Source organism: Stenella coeruleoalba (genome assembly GCF_951394435.1).
Source record: "Stenella coeruleoalba genome assembly, chromosome: 15".
NCBI lineage: Eukaryota > Metazoa > Chordata > Mammalia > Artiodactyla > Delphinidae > Stenella > Stenella coeruleoalba.
Genome location: NC_137161.1, coordinates 77,380,630 through 77,402,924, shown reverse-complemented (window position 1 = coordinate 77,402,924; position 22,295 = coordinate 77,380,630). Strand labels below are relative to the sequence as shown.

Genomic DNA, 22,295 nt, shown 5'->3' with positions numbered 1-22,295 from the left:
CACATACACACTCACAGAAAGGGGAAAAGGGGGAAAAATAGTAAATCTTGCTCCCAAAGTCCACCTCCTTAATTTGGGATGATTGGCTGTCTATTCAGGTATTCCACAGATGCAGGGTACGTCAAGTTGATTGTGAAGCTTTAATCCGCTGCTCCTGAGGCTGCTGGGAGAGATTTCCCTTTCTCTTCTTTGTTCTCACAGCTCCCAGGGGCTCAGCTTTGGATGTGGCCTCTGCGTGTAGGTCGCCGGAGGGCGTCTGTTCTTCGCTCAGACAGGACGGGGTTAAAGGAGCCGCTGATTCGGGGGCTCCGGCTCACTCAGGCCGGGGGGAGGGAGGGGCACGGCGTGCGGGGCGGGCCTGCGGCGGCAGAGGCCGGCGTGACGTTGCACCAGCCTGAGGCGCGCCGCGCGTTCTCCCGGAGGAGTTGACCCTGGATCCCGGGACCGTGGCAGTGGCGGGCTGGACAGGCTCCCCGGAAGGGGGGTTTGGAGAGTGACCTGTGCTCGCACACAGGCTTCTTGGTGGCGGCAGCAGCAGCCTTAGCGTCTCATGCCCGCCTCTGGGGTCCGCGCTTTTAGCCGCGGCTCGCGCCCGTCTCTGGAGCACCTTTAAGCAGCGCTCTGAATCCCCTCTCCTCGCGCACCAGGAAACAAAGAGGTAAGAAAAAGTCTCTTGCCTCTTCGGCAGGTCCAGACTTTTCCCCGGACTCTCTCCCGGCTAGCCGTGGCGCATTAATCCCCTGCAGGCTGTGTTCACGCCGCCAAACCCCGTCCTCTCCTGGCGCTCCGACCGAAGCCCGAGCCTCAGGTCGCAGCCCCGCCCGCCCCGGCTGAGCAGACAAGCCTCTCGGGCTGGTGAGTGCCGGTCGGCACCAATCCTCTGTGCGGGAATCTCTCCGCTTTGCCCTCCGCACCCCTGTGGCTGCACTCTCCTCAGCGACTCCGAAGCTCCCCCCTCCACCACCCGCAGTCTCCGCCCGCGAAGGGGCTTCCTAGTGTGTGGAAAGCTTTCACAGCTCCCTCCCACTGGTGCAGGTCCCGTCCCTATTCTTTTGTCTCTGTTTTTTCTTTTGCCCTACCCAGGTACATGGGGGGTTTCTTGCCTTTTGGGAGGTCTGAGGTCTTCTGCCAGCGTTCAGTAGGTGTTCTGTAGGAGTGGTTCCACGCGTAGATGTATTTCTGGTGTATCTGTGGGGAGGAGGGTGATCTCCGCGTCTTACTCTTCCGCCATCTTCCCGGAAGCTCTGGCAGGCTCATTTTATTCTACAGGCGACGCCCAGCCACTGAGGGTGTTTGAGCAAAGCTGAGGCATGGTTAAAGCCGGATGTCAGAGTCATCAGTGTGGTCCAGGGGACTAAAGAATACAGGGACAGGCTGAAAGGGGGTTAGGAAAATGGTAACTGGGATTATAAGACATTCAACAAGATGGCTAAATTCTATCCTAAAGAGGAAAAAGGACAATCCAGTAGAGAAGCTGGTAATGCAGTGAATTTCATCCTGCCTTTTACGTGATCATTTCTGGTTGTATAAATTCTTATCCTTGTTTTGTGAAATCAGCCTGTGATTCTTTTTTTTTTTTTGCGGTACGCGGGCCTCTCACTGTTGTGGCCTCTCCCGTTGCGGAGCACAGGCTCCGGACGCGCAGGCCCAGCGGCCATGGTTCACGGGCCCAGCCGCTCCGCGGCATGTGGGGTCTTCCCGGACCGGGACACAAACCCATGTCCCCTGCATCGGCAGGCGGACTTCCAACCACTGCGCCACCAGGGAAGCCCCAGCCTGTGATTCTTAATGCTGGTATGGTGGTTCTCAAAGAGGGGTCCCTGGACCCTCTAAGGCAGGGGTCCTCACCCCCCGGGCTGCGGACCAGTACCTGGCTGCAGCCTGTTAGGAACCGGGCCGCATAGCAGGAGGTAAGTGGCGGGCAAGTGGGGCAAGCTTCATCTGCGGCTCCCCATCGCTCGCATTACCGCCTAAACATCCACCCCCGCCCCCCGTTCGTGGAGAAATTGTCTTCCACGAAACCGGTTCCTGGTGCCAAAAAGGTTGGAAACTGCTGCTGTAAGGAACTTGTAAGAAATGCAGCTTCTCAGGCAGCACCCATACCTACTGAATTGGGTATTCTGGAGCTGGGACCCAGCGGTATCTGTTGTAGCAAGTTCTCCAGGTATTCTCACGGATTCTCTTTTGGGTTTGAAAAGCACGATGCTGGAGTAACATCTGCAAGTCCAGGAGCTGTTGAGTATGGAGATCTTAGCAAGTGTTAAGCTCTTTAAATACAATAAAATCCCTTCACCTCTGAACAAACTAGGTAGCAGTCACACTGGGATGTTAGTACTATCATTTCAATTCAACTTGGCCTTGTTTGGTATTGGAATATCTCTTCCTGTGCCCTTGGCAATATTGAAAGACACTATGGGCAATTAGAAAATATCGTTTTATAAAATTACAAATCAGAGTAAACTTGTTTGTTTTTCTGTTTTGCTTTGTTTTGTTTTTTATTGTTTTGAGAGAGGGAAGCACCTTGGGGAATTACGTGCATGTTAATTGCGGCTTGCAGCTTCTGGTGACATGTTTTATTTTGCAGACCTGTACGACTTTTATTAGAAACGGGATCTTTTTTTTTACTCTTTGCTGCCCCGGGAGTTTTAAAAGAACTGATTTTCTGTCAGAAAAGATTGGAATCAATTGCAGTCTTCCCTTCTAGATAGTGCTAAAACATTTATTTAAGAGTTTAGCTGCTTGCCTGGACTTATCTGTATTCCGAACGGCTTGTCCAATGAAATAAAACTCATTCACGCCTTCGCTCTCTGTGTTATTGACAAAGCACACACTTTATGTGACTCAAAGCCAGGATCCTGTCTTCTGGGAGAACTCTCTCTAAACTTGTCTGAAAGAATTATTTTATTACTCTTTTTTTTCATGCCAGCTCCAGAACACCTGAGTGAGAAATTCTAGCTGTGGAGGGGAAACAGGAGAAGGGCTTCCACTGGTGATTGGAAAGGGCCGATAAGCAAAAATAAGAGAGGTTCCTTTCCCTTGACCTGGGCTTTTTATCAGAATATCAGGGTTAAACAAACTGTTTTCTGGGATAATGACATCTATGTTTCACCCCTTCTAGTGTTTATAGATACGATGGCATTTTGAATACCTTGATATAAAAGGATAGAGCTTTCTTTCTTAGAGATATTTCTTCTTCATCAGATGATAATAATCTTTGCTTCATTTTTTGCCTATTTACTGTGTGCCGGGAACTTCATAGTGTTTCTAATCCAAAAAGCCACCTCACAAAGCGAATATTCCCATTTTACAGATTAGGAAACTAAGGGAGGCTCATGGTAAGCAGGGGTGCAGGGTTTGACACCGACTCTGCCCGGCTGCACGTAGGCTCTTTCTAACGCATCACCCTGGTGAAACAGCATCTCCGTGCTGTAAAGGAAAGCTGGTCCCTACTCTTCACAGGTGCCTGGAATACTGATTTCCTTAGTTGCCTTGAGGAAGGATTGCAACACACGTTGCAGGTGAGGAGCTGAGGCCACACAGCTTCTGTTTGAAGTCCCTGACTCATCAGGGTGGATGTCCTTAATGTTGGGCAGAAAAGAAATTTAGAGTCTTAAAACTCTTCGTTAGAAAACAAATAAAAAAAAGAAACTGGTTTTACAAATGGAATTGAACAATGTGTTTGAAACAAAATCTCTGGTCAAATATATTCTTTTGTATTTTGGATCAAAATGTCGTGCCCTTGTACAAGTATTTTTTGAACCAGCAAATGGGGCCTGATATACTGATCGGTGTATGTACTGATGAGTGTGAATGTGTTTGCTGTGGACTGAATATTTGTGTCTCCTCCAAATTCTTATGTTAAGGCTCTAACCTCCAATGTGATGTATTAGGAGGTGGGGTTTGGAGAGACGTGAGTGGGACTAGCACTCTCATAAAAAGAGACGTGAAAGAGACGGTCTCTGTCTATCCATCATGTGAAGACACAGCTTGAAGGCAGCCATCCAGAAACCAAGAAGAGGCTCTTTATCAAGACACCAGATCTGCTGGCACCTTGATCTTGGACTTCCCAGTCTCCAGAACTGTGAGACATAAATGTTGTTTAAGTCGCCTGGTCTATGGTATTTGCTACAGAAGCACAAACTGGCTAAGACAGTGCTCACAGGACAAAGGATTTAGAATCAGAGATGCCCAGTACATTGATGATATCAGCTTCTTGAGGAAAGGGTTTCTGGAGCATTCCAACAGAGGCACATTATAAAGGGAGCAGGCTGCTCAACATAGCTACAGAAAATTATCAGCATCTGCTTGTTAGATAATTAAGTGCTGTTTAGAAATTATGTTAAGCAAGTGGCATCTAGCTAAAGATCTGAAAGAGTGAGGTCGAATATACCTTCCCACAATTAAGGAGAAATGAAGTGTGTCTTCACCCATAAGAGTCTACAGTCCACCCTGTAAAGGATGCAAGGATGACTCCACCAGAGGTCAGGGCCCACAGCTTATGCTGAACCATTTCCTCCTCTCTGACCTCCAGAGAGCTGTTTCCTTGATGCTGACCTGCACCTGTATCTTGGGCCTTCTCTCTGCCTAGCGTCTCTAGCTGACACAAGGACTTTTTTGTTCTCAGCTCCCCAAGTCTAAGACTGCTCCTTCAGGCTTTCTTATTGGGGTTACTCTTTCTTGAATGACAAGAATGGTAATTTTCCACCTTCTGACCTGCACTGGGATCTCCTCCCTCCTATACTATCTTTGCAAGAAGTCCTTGCAGGTCATGACCCAGGCCTGCCCCAAATCCACCCAGGGCCTTGGGAGGTCCATGGGTTTCCTCAGGACCAGGGATTCAGGAGGGTTCTTCACTCTCACCTGAATCTTCAGGGACTCTTACATCAGGAGGTGGTGAGGAACTGAGAGTCTAGTGAGCTGCTAAGTGAGAAAGGGGGCAGCCAAGCAGGTCTCTAAAACTAAGGGGACCCAGTCGCAAAGGGCAGGACCTGGGGTGGTGAGCAGAGGAGAGCTGGTTGAGAGAAAGCAGGGCAGGTCTGGAACTTGCCTGGAATAGGAAATGCTTTCTCCCAGCCATGATACAGCAATTGCCTGGGTTTAGAGAAGCAGGTGTGGGCTCAGACATGCTAGGTGTGTGGCTTGTGATCTCAACCTACACGCACCTGGTGCAGCTGCAGGTGTGTGATGGGTTTAAGAAGACAAACAAACCAGAACCAAGAACAGGAAACTGGACAGGAAAACATAATACTGCTATTTCCCTCTGGTAATTCTTTCCTGCTGGTGGAGGCACTGAAGACAGGCCCCTTTAGCCGGTTGCTCAGAAGTAAGTAGTGAGGCATTTTGATGTCAAAGCAGCCCAAAGATGAGAGAGAGAACTTCTGAATCCCAGCTAAGACGAGGCCAGTTATTTTAAAATGAGTGTGCTAATCAGTGACTATGTTTAAGGTTATGTTTTAGGTAAACGTAGAAAAGCTAAAAGTTAGTGAGAAAGGAACCAAACTGAAACTTAGATTTGGTTTGGTTTAAAGATTATTCTAAAGGAAGAATTTATATAATACAAAAGTTATAACTAAAGAAGTTTTTTAAAATTAGAAAACTGTTCACAGGCATCAGAGTCAGACACTGTTTAAATCTGGGTTTTGCCACTTACTAAATGGGTGATTTTAGATAAGTCCTTCTCCACTGTAAGTCTTGTTTCATTTTCCCAAGAAAATATAAACTTTGTGTATCCCAGATAACAAACATGAAATGATAAGAGATAAGGAAGGGGCTTCCCTGGTGGCGCAGTGGTTGAGAATCTGCCTGCCGATGCAGGGGACGTGGGATCGTGCCCCGGTCCGGGAAGATCCCACATGCCGTGGAGCGGCTGGGCCCGTGAGCCACGGCCGCTGAGCCTGCGCGTCCGGAGCCTGTGCTCCGCAACGGGAGAGGCCACAGCAGTGAGAGGCCCGCCTACCGCAAAAAAAAAAAAAAAAAAAAGAAATAAGGAAGTATCTGGTTCAGCCTGTCACTTAAAGTAGATATAGGAGTTTCCGATGGCAGCCGTTCAAATGAAACTTTTTATGCTTGATCTTCTGTTAGGCCAAAGGGTTAGGAGTGCATGGGATGGTAAATATGCAGGAAAACTGGATCTTGCCAAATTTTTAGCTTATCCTAATGTAGCATCAGAGTGCAAATGACAAAGAGGGAGCGTCCTCATGACCTACATGCCGTATCTGGCGCATTTATCAACATTGGGTAACTCCCTCCCTCTATATTAGTAAATATCTTGTATAGTGAATAAACTCTAAAAGTTTTAAGAAAATCTCAGGTTTGTAAATGTCTGGATTGATTATGAAAAGAGAAGCTCATTTAAATCGATGACCAAGCACGTCTTGGGGTTGGACTTCAAGGCATTCCCTATTACGGAGCATGTACTGAAATTGTCAAAGGCCCTTTAAGATGGAGGCTGGGTCTCAGCGCTTCAAAAATGCCATTGCTGTTACCTTCAGCAACACCAGGGAGTTAAACTGCCTTCTGGAGAGGAGCATGTCAGGGACAGCATGGGGTCTAGGGACAAGGTGAGTTCCTAGGAGGGAAGCGCAAGGTTGTAATAGCGATACAGCTGAACTGTGAGGGGAGGCATCTGATTCCAGGGCTGGGCCAAGGAGAGCACGAGGGGAACTCACAACATCTCATTGTGCAAGAGAAGAAGAAAGTTCTGGGGACACATAAAAGAACACAGGTGTCAGCCTGAAGGAATTTCCACTGGCTAAATCGGGGACCATCTGAATATCCAGTTGAGTAGAATCAGAATTCAGGAATCCATAATGATAATAAACAAACACACAAATAATCAAGAAAATAAAGCTCTTTCTTACAGGAGAAAACCAACTGACACGTAGAAGGGACAAAGTAGAAAATCATCAAAATAATAACTGATGAAGTTAAGAATTAACAATGGATGCTGAGAGTAAGCTGAAAGTATGATGAGGAACAAGATATTTGCATAGCTTCAAAGTATCCCGTTATGAATTATGTATTAATTAAACAGGAAAAATGTTTAACTTTACAGGAAGTGGAGATCACGGGCGTCACCTTAAACCAAATGCTCAAAGTTAACATCATTGATAAAGGGACAAACAGACCTCATCGGCAGGATTAGGGGGCCATAAATCTACTAGGGAAACTAGTTTCCTGCTTTGGGGAACACTTACATTTGCCCAAGGTCACATAGCTAGAATATTGTAATATAAGATTTAAATGCAGATCTGACCTCAAAGCCCTTGTGTCTCCCACATGCTGGGTCTAGAGGGTGTTACTGGTCCATAACTGGTGCCGTAAATCTGCAGAGAGGAGGTAGTTGGGCAGACAATGAAACAAGAAAAGATTAGATGGAAGTCCCAGAGATTAGATAGAAGTCCCAGAAATGCCTGGGAGAGGAGGGGGCAGCCACATGGCCTGAAAGGTGGCACAGAGGTAAGGCCCCCTGGGCCCCCTGGGATATGGAGACACCCTCTTCCACTGTATTCATTTCCTAATGACTTTCTGATGTGGAAGGAAAGGCAAAATGTACTTCCTGAGAATTCCTTGCCTATCATACAATGTACCGAGTTGTAACGGAGGCTATAAGGGAAGATGCGCTAAGTAACAAACTGGATACAGTGAAAAGGGTGGATTGTTAATTATATGGTCAATTGCTCATCCGTATTTACACAGCAATAGCAAAGGATTCTTTTCACCTTGCGAAACAAATCCATTTGGATAAGTCAATATTATTTCCCAATACAGTTTCTAATCTCCACTCAGTGAAAAAAATACTGAGAATCAGGCAAAGTTAATACTCTTCTCAAAATAATTGGACAGAATTGTACCCGAGAACAGCCCTTAAAGAAAAAGTCTGGTTAATAAGTATTTGACAGCAATTAGAGGGGGTATATTATTAGCCCTAATAGAATGAGATTTTTGCTACGTAGAGTGGGCTTCTTGACTAAAATTTTTTTACATTTTTTAGTTGCAAAGTAAGTCATTCTTCACACTTGGGATAACCTCCGCAGAAATGCCTGGGGAAAAAAGTACTCTATGTGGACAAAGCCAACAACTTTACAATTTATTCAAATACTTGGCATCCGTGTACATTTTTTTCCAACTACAGAGACACATCATTTATTCCAACTGGCCATGGAAAGGGGTATTCCACATGACCGAATTAGATAATTAAAGTCTGAATTAAAAAAAAACATTTTGAATATAAATCTTCCTAAATTTGGTACAGATTTCCCCTCCATTCTTCAGTGGAGTTTGCCAATCATGACTCAACTTTCTTTTTCCCTTCCTTCCTCCCTCCCTTTCTTCCTTCCTTCCTTTCTCTTTTTCTTTCTTTTTCTCTTTCTTCCCTTCCTTCCTTCCTTCCATCCCCCCTTCCTTCCTCTCTCTTCTGTTTCTTTCTTTCTTCTTGCTTTCTTGCTTTTTTTTTGTTTGTTTGTTTAATAACACAGGGCTCAAAACACCTGATATTTTAATGGGCCATCTGAGTGAAGGAGACTTGGGCTGGAGGTGGAGTTTCAGTCCAGGGTAGTTGTGAGAATCAAGCCAAGGCCTGAGTATAAGCAGAGGAACCCTGGAAAGAGGTCATGGACAGATGTGGACCAAGGGACAGCTACATAAAGAAGAAGAAAAGGATGGACAAGTGGTTCAGCTGGAGGCTGGGCCATTACCCCAACCGTGTTCACACGCAGAGCCCAGGCAGCCCCTGGCACCTGAGTGCCTTGATTTCTGCTCTGTTCCTCCAAAGGAAGAGGTATTTCACATCCATTCCATCCTCCTGGTTGTCTAGACTCCAGGATTGTCGTGAGCAAATAGGGGCAGCCTGGAGGCTGATCAGGAACTAAGAGAGAGACACACATTCAAAGTCGAATGGGCATCACAGGGACCCTGTGCTTGAGGTTCCGACCTTGCAGGTAGCTTCTCTGCATTCCAGAATTAGTGTCTGCTTTAGCCTTCTCCATCTCTACCTGGCTTTGGGGGACTTGGAAAACTTGCTTGCAGGACCTGAATGTGCCTCATAGTGCAGATTCTTGCCGCCTCCCCCTTCCCCTGAGGAGTAGCATTCGACCTTATTGCCCAACCTGTTCCACGTCTCAGATGCCTGTTCCCGACCCAGACCTCAATCCTATCCTGGTCCCCCTGGTCCTGGCTTATTTCCTCTGTCTCCAACCTGCTGCCTCCAATTTTTACTGACTCTAATGGGGGAAGGTGAGAAGTTTTGAACTGGAGACAAGATTGAAGTTTTAAATAAGACTCAACTGACTTTACATGCCTGAAGTTGTCTAGAAAGTAATAGAATTGGACTGACATATTGAAAGTCATTGTAGAAAGGAGGATCAATGATTATTAGGTACAAAAATAATGGTTAGAGAAGAGAATAAAGTCATTTTCTTTTTGTAATTTCTTGAGTTCAGACTCTCATAAACGGGTCTAGATTGGGTCTCTGTGCTCATACTGGTTCGTACTGGTCATTGGCTTGATTATAAGTAAGACCTATTTGAAATTATAAAAACTTGCTATAACCTTCAGCAAATTCCCAGGGGTCTACCTAGTACCATGGAAAGAGCAAGGACTTTTGAGTCAATCAACTTAGGTTCATATTTGAATTCTCTCACTCCCTGGATATGTGGCCTTGGGCAAATCTTTTATTTGGCAAAAGAAAGTAATAATACTTATTTTATGGGTCTGTTGTGAAAATCACATGCTATCATAGGTGTCCTGTGCACACAGTTCCTGATCATTTATCTTCTTCTGATAGAAAAATTTATACCTATTGCTAATCATGCAGTTAGTTCCCGGTTACCACAAACTGAAGAACACTAGGACTTGAATATCTTTGAATCTGAATTTGTACAATCTACTTATTTTTAATTGAGTTATGACATAAAGTGCCTAATATGCATATATATATATATATATATATATATATATATATATATATATATATATATATATATATATATCTCTGTTCTGGTTATCTCTTTCTGAGTAACAGACCACCTTGGTTGGACTGTCAGAACAACCAGGTATCTGTCTCTCCTTTTGAGTTCTCCAGGTGGCTAGCTTGGGCTTCCTCACATCATGGCAGTCTCAGATAGTCAGACTGCTTTCGGCATTGGTTTCCTCCAGCATGAACATTCCATGAGACTGAGATGGAAATTGCCAGATCTAAAAAAGTCCTGGAATGTCAATTTTATCAAATCCTATTGTTCAAACAAGTCACCAAGGCCAGCCTTTCAGTGGGAGGAAGAGCAAAGAATTAGTGGGCATCTTTAATCTGTAATGACACTGGCATAATCGCCATTCAGACCCAGATTTAGGGTACTTCCAACACCCAGAATGTTCCCCTGTGCCCCTTCCCAGTTAATTTTTTGCCCTTCCTAGTGATAATCACTAGTCTGTATATTTCTTTTCAACATGTATTATTATCTTAAATGTATGTATCTAGTAGATGAATTTAAAAAGCTTTTTTTCTCCTGTAACCATGTCAAATAAATGGTGCATAAACCCAAGTCAGCATATTTAAAGTACCATTTTGCCATGCCACTCAAAGCTCAAAACGTTGTCTACTTCCTTAGTGACTCTAACGTCAAGTCCAAATTCCTTAGCATGGTTTTCAAGGCCTTCCACGTGGGTGAAGAAAATATTTTGAATATCAGTTGATATACTTTCTCCTTTACTTCCTTGTACCTTCCTCTTGTTCTGTAAGAGCATCCAGTGCCTTGGAACAGGTTTCAGCAAACTTTTTCTGTAAAGGGCTAGATAGTAACTGTGTTAGGCTTTGTGGGCGATGTGGTCTTTGCTGCAAGTACTCCACTATATCATCACGGTGATGTGAAAACAGACATGACAATGCATGAATGAATGAGTGGCCATATTCCAACAAAACTTTATAGACAGTGAAATGTGAATTTCACATAATTTTTATGTGTCACAAAAGATGATTCTTCTTTGGGTTTTTTCAACCATTTAAGTGTATAAAAAATATTCTTAGGTTCTGAGCTGTATAAACACAGGTGATGAGCAGGATTTGACAGGCTGAGCTTTGTCTTAGAGGGTGGAGAGGATGTGGAATAATTAGCTGACGCCCAACTCCCGGACTTCTCACAACCACATAGAGAAGAGAAGACACATGAAAGAAACGGCACAACCTCTGAGGAAGGAGCAGCTGTCCTGAGCATCGGGGAGCCCGTAGGAGCCCAACCAATGCCATTCACTTAACTGAGCTCTAATCATTGACTACACGGAAAAACTACATTAGCTGCCCTTCCTGTTGCCCCTTAATAAGACAGTCCATCGACACCCGCACATCGCTCACAGATTGTCCGGCAGGAATGATGCCTCTTTGTGCCTCTGGACGTTGCTCAGCCCAGCTGTATGGCCTAATGTGGATGACACGCTCTGTAACAACCCAGGACACACATAAGCCCCCAAGTAGACAGTGTTGATGGGGCAGCTGTGAGCGGCCCCAGGACTGGTGATTGGATGGCATTGAGTAGAAGCAGCTAACTTTCTCCGAGTCGGAATGACATTGGACGTCATCTCCATTGGCCTTCCCCATCCCCTCCTGCTTCAACGCTGCATTCTTGGCAAACGTGTTCACCCACCATCCCCTCTGTTTCGCTTTATACTTCCTCCTTCTTCATCCACGTCTTAAATCTATTTCCCTTGAAACATCCTTGGAAACCTCAGTGTTTAGTAACTTAGCGTTTAACTACGTCACTATGCAGGTGGGAATCAGTTATCCACCATCTTCCTGCAATATCCGCGTTGTTGTCTTGGACTTTCATATAAATCTCTCGATAATTACCTTATGTATGCATAGCCTCTTCCTGAACCTTGTCCTCCAAGAAACCTAGAATTTACTTCAATTTCTCTCTTTCCCTGCCCTTCCCAGGGGCAAGTTCAGTTGTTTCAAAATGTATGAATTCATCCATTTCTTTCCAACTCCACTGTCATCCCAGCCACTAAAATCTCACTATGGCCCGGTCCCCCTGCTGATCTGCCTGCCTCTAGCATCTGGTCTCCTCCAGCATCCTGAGAGTAATCTCCTTAATACACAAAGCAGAGCAGATTGACTGAAGCCTTGCCTTCCTCTCCAGCTTCACCTCATTTCCTCTTCTCTTGCCCATGATGCCCTGCCTATACCAGCCTCCTTGAGGTCCTCAAACAGGCCAGCTTCTTCTACCTTCTGGGCTCTTGTATGCGTTGCTCCCTCTGTCTGGAACAGTTTCCCCTCTCTTCTCCCTGGCTTCCACCTGGCAGGTCTCCAGACCTTCCCTATTGGCTTTATCTAAAGCAGTCTTCCACCCTCCCCCTACCTCAGTATTTTTTCTTAGCCTTCTGCTTATTTTTTTAATGATCACTTATCAGAATTTCCCATTATTGATTGTTTTGTTTGTGTATTATCTACTTGGAGAATGTTCCCCATGTCTTTCCTACTAGTCATCAGCTCCAGGAGGACAGAACGCTGTCAGTCCTGCTTGCCATTGGGTCCTCCGCACCTAACTCAGCTCCTAAGAAGAGCAGGTGCTCAACAAACATTTGCTAAGTGAGCAAATGAGCTGGATAATAATGCCCTTAAGGTCAGAAATTGTGCCTGAAACTTCCTTGACCCCATCACCTGCCTAGCACACTGGAAGTATTTTGCAGATGCTGCTTTATTGGATCTATGGTAAAATAATTAAATGAAGCAATGTGAATTCCTCTTTTTGTACCCAGATTGCCTCCTTTCCCTAAAGATCAAGTAGTTTTACTTCAAAAGTAAAACTACTTTTACTACAGTGCCTCCAAACTGTCATGTCAAGGAATCCACTTCATTTCCTTATTTTCTTTGTACCTTTTGATATCATGTCCAGGCATTGCTGAGAGAGATCCCTCCTGTTCTTGGTCTCTCTCTATAGAGAAGTTTCATTACATATTTTGGAAGGAATATTCATTGAATATTCCCAGAAGAGAGCATTGAAACTTCAGAAAAATATAGAGACCTGCCAGTTATTTTCTAGCACAGTGTTGAAGGACAAAGAAATAGAGTTAAAGAATATTACTGCTAAAAAGGACTCATTTGACTTTGTCAAATGCTAAGGTCTTCATTTGACAAAGGAAGGAACTGGGGGTCAGAATGGATATGGTCTGAGGCCTCAGTCAAAGGCGTCTGTTCTGACCCTCTGCCCTGAGTCAGTTTACCTGTGCATTCACCAGGAGCAGGGGTCCTCCGCATCAGTTCATGGCCATGGTCTTGCATTTTTGTGCTTTGCTCTTGTTCAAGTCCAGCTTTGCATCCTTTGGCCTTTCTCTCTTTTTTCTAGTTCTCTGCTTGTCTCTTCAACTTGGCAAAGTTCAGCATCTCTGGTTTTCACCACTGGTGTTCCCTAAAGGTAGATGACATGCCCACACTTGCTGGTTTTCTCATCCCAAGGAACTTTGAAGAGCCCCTCTGTAAGACAGCTGTCAGGGCTGGGATCTACCCCCTCTCCAGGTGCGCCGGTTGTTAAGCTGTTTTCTCTCAGCTCCACACCCTCCCCTCTAAACTCTGTGATGCATGGGCTAGGACACTGCAAGCCACACTTCTGCTCCACCACTGGCTCCCTGCTAAGTGCTGCCCATGAGGAGCCCGGGAGGGGGGATGTGAGGCTGGAGGTGGAAGGAGGGGCCGGCCCCTTCACATTTGTTATCCCTTGGCTTCCTTTCTTCCTGTTTCTGTGAGGGTTATCCCAGGAGTGCTTCTTCACTCTGGAAGCAACAATGCTTTTCTGAAGCAGCAACTGAATCCAGTTTGCAGTTTTCCCAGCACTTGTGGAACTAGCTTCCTTACCCCTATCTCTCCACCCCACCAAAATACCACACTGGCTGAGTAGCATCCTTCCTCAGGGGTCTGAGGTTCACCTCCACAGTGCCCCTCCCCCAAGCTTCTAAGTTTGAATAATTCCAACCTCTTCCTTGTGTTCCCAGCCTGAGGTGGCGGCAATATTTATTTATTTGCGTTGCCATGCCTGCAGAATTCTTCGCGCCATTTTAGTTGCCTAGTGAACCCCTCGTGTTCAATTCTTTCTGATTATCCTGCTCAGAATCTAGCTGTACTACCTATACTAGCCCTCTGGGGTAGGAACCGTCAACATCTCCGTCTTACGTTAGCCAAACAAGATCCAGTGGCAGTGGTCGGATTTGACCTGGCTCCCAGGTGTAGATCCCTCTCTTTTACCATCAGCTGTGCTACCACTTGGGTGGGCTCCATTGGGCACGGAAGGCATCCATGGGGTGGGTGGCCTGGGACTGGGCCCTGCATCCCATGTAGCATGCGGACAGGTATTAGGTGCAGGGCGGCTCCACCTTCTGCCAAATGTGTTCACAGGTGGCCACACTTGGGGCCTATTTCAGGCGGCAACAAATTCCAATTTGTTATTAATAAAAACAGTTCAAAAAACATTTGGCAAAAGGCTGTGGGATCCAGTGCTATTTATGAGAATGGTTTAATGGGAGAACATGCAGCTGCAGCAGATGGATGTCGACGGGGCCTCTCCAGAGCGTTCCGCTCTGTTTTCCTTTGTCTTTGAATAAATTCAGAGGGTGCCACGTATGAGCCTGGATGGATGGTTTTGAACCACAGCTAATTAAAAGCAGACGCTTACCTGAGAGTTAACTACAAAGGAAAAGTAAAATCACTGGACAAATTCCTCAATGATGTGGGCTGTTACCTCCTGGAACAGGACTTTTGGCCAGGGTGCAAATACAGCTACTGAGCCCTTAGGCATGGAGTCCGTGATGGAAATGAGACGCACAGTATCTTGATCCCTCCATCCCCACATGGGTCTGCCAAAGAACCCTGCTTCACTTGGCCATGCAGGTCAGGGTTGAGGGGCCTCCTTTCCTGGCTGTGAACCTTAGCATCCATGGAGAAAGTTTGGTCCAAGCCCACAGGAGACTTCCTGGAACCAGAGATGCTCACTCTCAAGGCTGCGTGTCCGCAGCTGATTCTGCATAGGTGGCCCTGGACCTCCAGGGAGATACAGCCTCTCGGACGTAGGAAGGCCTCTGGAAACTGGGATGCCTCCGAGAAACACATCTTTTTCTCTTGTGGTTGAAGCCAGCATGCCCCTCACCACCTTACTTTTGCATATGAAAGGCCTGGTAATTACTACTTTCATCCTTAAAGCATGCAAGTGACATGCAAAATTAGCACTTGAGAGGATCCACTTTTAGACCTTGTTGTAAAGCAAAACTTATTATTTGAAGATAAATCAATTTCTGTTGCCTGTATTTGCAGTTTCCCCCAGATGGCTAATTACCAAAGATAAATGTGTGTAAACACGAGCCTTATCCCCTCCATCCATCTCCCCTGCCTGCCTGTTTATCCAGAGGTTAATAATCACAGTCCTGTAGTGTATTGCCGTAGTAATGGCTTTGATGGGCCCGACAAGCTTACGACCTTTTATTACAAACAGAAGGACATGCATTTCAAGAAAGGAAGGTCATTTTAGAGATGAATGTGCGGATAACTAGCCTCTCTGAAACTGAGCCAAAGGAAAAAGAAAACAGAAAACAAAATATAAGAGGGGGAGAAAAACCCCACACAAAACAAACAGCATAAATGTCACGGAAATCAGTTTACAGCAAAATTAAATAAGGTTCCTGCAAGCATTAATTTTTATATTTTCTGTTTATGCACAGTTAGAATCATTCCCAGGCTTTGATTTATGAGCGAGTAAGCTAGGCATGATCATTCAGACACTCACCAAATTCAGTTAAGGGCTGGAACTTCCATTCGGATGGGACTGGCTTCCTCTCTGGTCAGAAGGGCAGGGGGAAAGTGATTTGTCTCTAGAGAGTGGCTTAGGATTGAAGGTCAGATCGTGTTTTATCCTCCCTCCCTCCTTCCTTCCCTCCCTTCCTCCCTCCCTCCCTTCCTTCCTCCCTTCCTTCCTTCCTTCCTTCCTCCTAATCATAATACACACTCATTATAACAATGAAACAACACAGACAAGGGCTTCCTTGGTGGCGCAGTGGTTGAGCGTCCGCCTGCCGATGCGGGGGACGCGGGTTCGTGCCCCGGTCCGGGAGGATCCCACATGCCGCGGAGCGGCTGGGCCCGTGAGCCATGGCCGCTGAGCCTGCGCGTCCGGAACCTGTGCTCCGCAACGAGAGAGGCCACAACAGTGAGAGGCCCGCGTACCGCCAAAAAAATAAATAAATAAATAAATAACACAGACAAATAAAATCTGCCCCTTCTCCCACCTCCCATCCAAGTTTTTGGAAACGACCCGTGCTAAGAGATGACTAATCTAAAAAATATAGCTCTGATGTGTGCAAAACAGTACTCTAAGCCATTTACAAACGTTAACTCAGTTTTTCCCTCATAAAACCCCTATGGAGATACTATTATTGTCCTTATTTTATAGGTGAGAAAGCAGGAACCCAGAGAGATAACTAATACACCATACTATCTTAGTCCGGTCAGGCTGCCCTAACAAAATACCATAGGCTGGGTGATTTATAAACAACAGAAATTTTATTTGTCACAGTTCTGGAGGCTAGGAGTCCAAGATCAGGGTGCTGGCAGGTTTGGTGACTGGTGAGAACACATTTCCTGATTCATAGAGGGCTACATTCTCATCAGCAGGGGTCTCTTCTAAAAGGGGACTAATCCCAGTTATGAGGGGTCAGCCCTCATGACCTAATCACCTCCCAAAGACCTCACCTCCTTCACACTGGGAGTTAGGATTTCAACATACGAAGTTTGGGGGGGACACAACATTCAAACCTTAGCAAGGAGGAAATCAGATGCCCATTTGTAGGTGTCCTAGGCTTGTGCTCTTAGCTGAGATGCCATCCTGATCTAAAGCCATACCACAGTATCAGCTAAAGCCAGGCACTCTCTTGCGCTGGTGAGCCGTTGGAGGAGGTGGACTGGCTAATGTTCTGCCCAGTTCTTGGCGCTGCATCAAAGACAAGTTGTCCCAGACGGAGTTCAATAGTCAAGGAAGACTTCATCCAAGACTATTGCAATAGGGGAGAGAGACTGAACTCAATGCCAAATGCAACAAAGGCAGCTGGGGACTTACAGACAACAGGCAGCTGCCAGAGCAGTGGGTGGAGAATTACTAAGAGGAAACTTAGTAATAAGAATGGGGAGATTCTGGCTAAACTGTTCTAGCAGGATTCTTGCAGAACTGGGCTCAGCAGGCCAGGAAGGTAGGCCAAGAATGAGAAGAGAGCTCAGAGGAGTTTGACTAAAGTTTGCTCAAGGAGGGAGTCCTTCTCAGTTGCCTCTTTGAGTCTCAGAAACACACAAAGACAGAACTATATCCAGGCACACAGCTCTATCCCATGCCTTTTGTAAATGCATCTTGTATGTGCCGTGTTTGCCTGAGTATGTTTCACTGTTGTTCTCATTCTGAACTTTCTCAAAACCTCTGGGTTTCAGCATCTAGTATGAACCTGCCCTGAGCATTGAATCCAATAGTACAGGATAGTTGAATTCCAGTTTTCCTAATTTCTTGCTTCTTCCTCTCTGAATGTTCCTTACTGAACTATATCCCAACTCAACTCAATCCTTAAACTAACTTTCCAATTGTATTCCATTTCTGTGAGGTTTAAAGATTAGACTAGAGTCACACTCACTGTCCTTATGTCTGTACATGATTGAAAGTTTGACTTGTGTTCATTCATTCATTCCTCCATTTTTTAGCAAACTTTTGTTTCCTGTTGTATTAGTCAGGGTTCTCCAGAGAGACAGAACCAATAGGATGGATGGATGGATATGTAGATAGATAGATAGATAGATAGATAGATAGATAGATGATAGATAGATGATAGATAGATAGATGATAGATAGATAGATGATAGATAGATGATAGATAGATAGATAGATAGATGGTAGATAGATAGATAGATGATAGATAGATAGGTGATAGATAGATAGATGATAGATAGGTAGATGATAGATAGATAGATGATAGATAGATAGATGGTAGATAGATAGATAGATGATAGATAGATAGATGATAGATAGATGATAGATAGGTAGATAGATGATAGATAGATAGATGATAGATAGATAGATAGATGATAGATAGGTAGATAGATGATAGATAGATGATAGATAGATAGATAGATAGATGGTAGATAGATAGATGATAGATAGATGATAGATAGATAGATGATAGATAGATAGATGGTAGATAGATAGATGATAGATAGATAGATGATAGATAGATGATAGATAGGTAGATAGATGATAGATAGATAGATAGATGATAGGTAGATAGATGATAGATAGATGATAGATAGATAGATAGATAGATGGTAGATAGATGATAGATAGATGATAGGTAGGTAGATAGATGATAGATAGATAGATGATAGATGATAGATAGATAGATGATAGACAGATAGATAGATGATAGATGATAGATAGATGATAGATAGATGATAGATAGATAGATGGTAGATAGGTAGATAGATGATAGATAGATAGATGATAGATAGATGATAGATAGATAGATGATAGATAGATAGATAGACAGACAGATAGGTTTAGTATAAGGAACGGGCTCACACAATTATGGAGGCTGACAGGTCCTAAGGTCTGCAGTTGGTTGACTGGAGACCCAGGAGAGCTGATAGTGTAGTTCCAGTCTGCCCTGATCTTGAGGCCAGGATCTGCCCAGAAAGACCCAGAAAGAACCAACGTCTTGAGGCAGTCAGGCAGGACTAGTTCCCTCTTATTTGTGGAGGCCAGGGGTAGGGGGTGTCAGCCTTTTTGTTCTGTTCAGGCCCTCAGATGATTGGATGAGGCCCACCCACACTGGGCGGGGCCATCTGCTTTACTCAGAATCCCCTGACTCAAGTGTTAATCTCTTCCAGAAACACCCTCACCGACATGCCCAGAATAATTCTTGACCAGATGTCGGGGCATCCTGAGACCCAGCCAAGCTGGTGCATAAATGAACCATCACACCCGTCTCCTCAGTGCTGCGATCCGTGTGAGCAGCACGAGACGAGAGACAAACAGCACATCCCCTCCACTTTGGAGGAGCCCCCAGTCTGGCCAGCACGAGCTTGCAAGCAACGTGCTAATTACTCCAAAAGGTGAAGGGGAACGCTTTCAGGGTTTGGAGGAGGGGAAGGGTATCACAGAAGAATCACTAATGGGCAGGGAGGCACAACTGAGAATTACATGCTCTGAATGTTTATGTTGTGTGTGTGGCGGGTTGCCTACTTCTTTTAGGCTTTAGGGTGAGCGTGCAACGGGAGGGATTTGAACGGCTCCAAAAAGGCTTCTGCTTCTTACGACCTTCTCTCAGGAACCCTCTGAAGGCTTTTGAATACCTAAGACCCCTGTCTGGGTTCCCCTTCCTTCTTTCCTGCCTATAAACTAGTAGCCTGCCTTCCCCTCTTATTCTATCTCTGGGAAGCCTTACAGTCGGAAGAGGGTTAATTCCAATTGTTAAGAAGCAGAGGATTTAAAAGGTTGCCCTGGCTGGTCCTTCTGTCTCTCCTTTTCTTCTTTCCTAGAAATGCATCTCACCTGCTCTACAGCTAAGCTAAAGTCTTTTTCGTAGAGTATACTAACCCTTATCCCCTGATTTTTCCTCACTTACAGAGAAGATGATCTGGAGATAGTCTCGATTTCCAGGAAGTTTGCTTGTTTCTTTGCCTTTGCATTTTTCAGCACCTTATAATTAGGACCTAGAAAAAAAAATGACCCCTTTCCCTACATGATAAAATTTGTGTAACTTAGTTGCTCATTTTATTTGGACATGTAGATGCTATTCATTAAGGGAGATCACGCATAGTTTTAAGATAATGCAATTATTTAGAGCTTGGTAACTCATGTCATAGACTATAAGATACCAAAGTCCTCTGGAAGGAGATCAGAACGCAGGATGAGACCCTTGGAGAGGCGCATCAAGGCGTCTCCTGCCACTGTATTCTGCCTCACTTGCTAATATCGTTCTTTATTACAGGGTGGAGTTTCTGTGGTGACGTAGGTACAGCACAGGGATAGGACTTTTTTTCCAGTTGTCTATTGTAACCAACCATCACAACCTTTAGTGGCTAAAACAGCAACGACATGTGTTTTGCTCATGAATCTACTATGTATGCAAAGGCTTGGCAGGGAAAGCTCATTTCTGTTCCACTTGGTGTCTTCCTCTGGTGGCTGGAAGGCTGAGGGATGGGACCCCCCGAAAGCTTGCTCACTCACCTGCTGATGGCTGATGGTGATGTCGTCTGGGACCTTCCCTGGGCTGTGGGCTGAGCACCTATACATGGCCTCTAGATAAAGGCTTCCTCAAAACATGGTGGCTTGGTTTCAGCAATAAATGTCCTGAGAGAAAGAGAGTCAGGTGGAAACTGTATTGGCTTTTTGAATCTAGCCTGGGAGGTCACACGGTATCAGCTCTGCTGCATTTTATGTGTTAGACATACACAGCCTGGGTTCGGGGGAGAGAAGTTAGAGGCACATCAAAGACTTTGCAAACATAGTTTAAAACCACCACAAGCTTTATCTGTAGAATCTTGGTGAACATTTCCTCCTCTGATCTGATTCAGGCTGAAGATGTTGCATTGTCTGTTCCCACACTTCCAAATAGCACCAGAGTAGTAAGAATGATTGATGCCTGAGACTGTGCCAGCAGGGCTGTTCTTTGCCATCATGAGGTGACCTTGAAGTACTAGGGGGGCTCCAAATATTAAAGGGGAGCCCTGGTACCTGTATGGTCACTTCTTGATGCTCCCTGTTTCCCAAGCATGGATGCAGAGGGGAATTCGGCTCCTCCAGCCTGCCCTCCTTACTGGCCCTGAGAACAAGCCACAGGCTCTTCCTGATTGGATGGTTTTGCAGCCAATCACTGTGAGCCTCAGAGGAGGCATAAACAACATGCCCAGGGAAGTCACAAGGCTCTAGAATGTTAGAGCACCCATGGACAGTGGACTGTAGCTTGATTTCCTCCCAGGTTCTGAAGGACCACGTCTGCCTTGTGATGCTACTGTCCACATTCCTCTGGTTGGTCTCACTTCCAGCCATGTGTCAGCAAGGCCTTAAGTGGGCACTTTGACACTTTCAGAAAATTCAGCTCAGGTCTTCCCCGGGAAAGCAGTCTCGTGCCAGACCCAGCGGTGATCCTCTGGGACATTTCCACATCACGGCACGCTGCTCCCTGACTGAAATTTCCCTTCTAAAGAGCCCTTCTTTCAGCCCTTAAAGGCCTCTCAGTATCCCAGGGCCCCTCGTTAAGCAGCGCCGTCCCCTGGAATAGGACCCGTCTTAGACCTTCAGGCAGCTAAGGGAATTAGGTGTCAGGCAGCTGAAGGCAAGGCCTGGGACATAATCAATGGGTTTGTAGGAGAAACCGGCTTCTGCAAAGCACCTGGACACAGCTGGCAGGGCAGCCAGAGTTCCAGAGACCCGTGGCCCTCGGACCACCACCCTCCTGAAGCGGTTCTCATTGATTTGCAGCATCAAAGGCAGAGGCAGTGATTGGCTCATCCACAGCTCTTGTCAGCGCCGGGTCCCAGGTAGGGACATCCTGCCCTGTGGGTGCTCAGCGTCCCAAAGGCCACGGGTTCCTACACAGGCAGAATGGCTCTGAGGCCTTTGGTTGGATCTCGGGCTACTAGGGCTCCCAAATCTATGTGTGTCTCTGCTGGGCTTGGGACCAGCCACCCACAGGCTCCCAGAGCTGCAGTCCCCCATGCCCACCATGCTGCTCCTGGCCCCGTGGCTGGACCTGAGCCTCATCGTTCCCTCTCGGACACTAGTCTTGGCTCAAATCTGTTTGCTTGGAGCCCAGATCACTACCTGGCTCTTTTGTCTCCATCCATTCCAGAGATTTAAATCTTTTTACCCCCCAGTCGCTGCTGGGCATCTGGCTTCAAAGCTTGAGTCCCGAGTCTTTACAACTTTTAGTATCGTCAATGTCTTAAAACTCCTTTGCCAGCCCCCACTCACTTGATCAGTGCCCCTTGGATACCCATGCCAGCTGAATCATACCTGAATCCAGCTCTCTGCTCCAGTTTACTGTAAAATGGGGGAAATTATAGTAGCTACTTTATAAAATTGTGATGGGGACTGAATGGCTTAATTCACATAAAGTACCTAACACAGTATCTGACATACAGAACGGGCTTAATAAACGTTAGATTAGCACAGTTATTGATTGTGTTGTTGACTCCAGATTCCAGCCCTACACTATCAGCTCTCCAGACTCCAAGCCTACGATTCAGGCAAATTCCCTCTGTTCATAGCTGCTCTGTCTTGAGGTCCTCTC

The 22,295-nt window shown here is 45.7% G+C and overlaps 1 long non-coding RNA gene across 2 annotated transcripts in view; it reads left to right on the top strand.

Moving 5' to 3' along the window:
• The first annotated feature begins 260 nt into the window (after window positions 1-260).
• Window positions 261-22,295, top strand: part of LOC307197615 — a 127,590-nt gene continuing 105,555 nt past the window's right edge. Inside the window, exon 1 of one of the 2 annotated variants that reach the window (XR_013831466.1) lies at window positions 261-658. This is a non-coding gene — a long non-coding RNA (uncharacterized lncRNA). Of the gene's footprint in view, window positions 659-18,925; window positions 19,114-22,295 lie in introns of those variants that run through there. The other variant, XR_013831467.1, reaches the window with a different exon arrangement.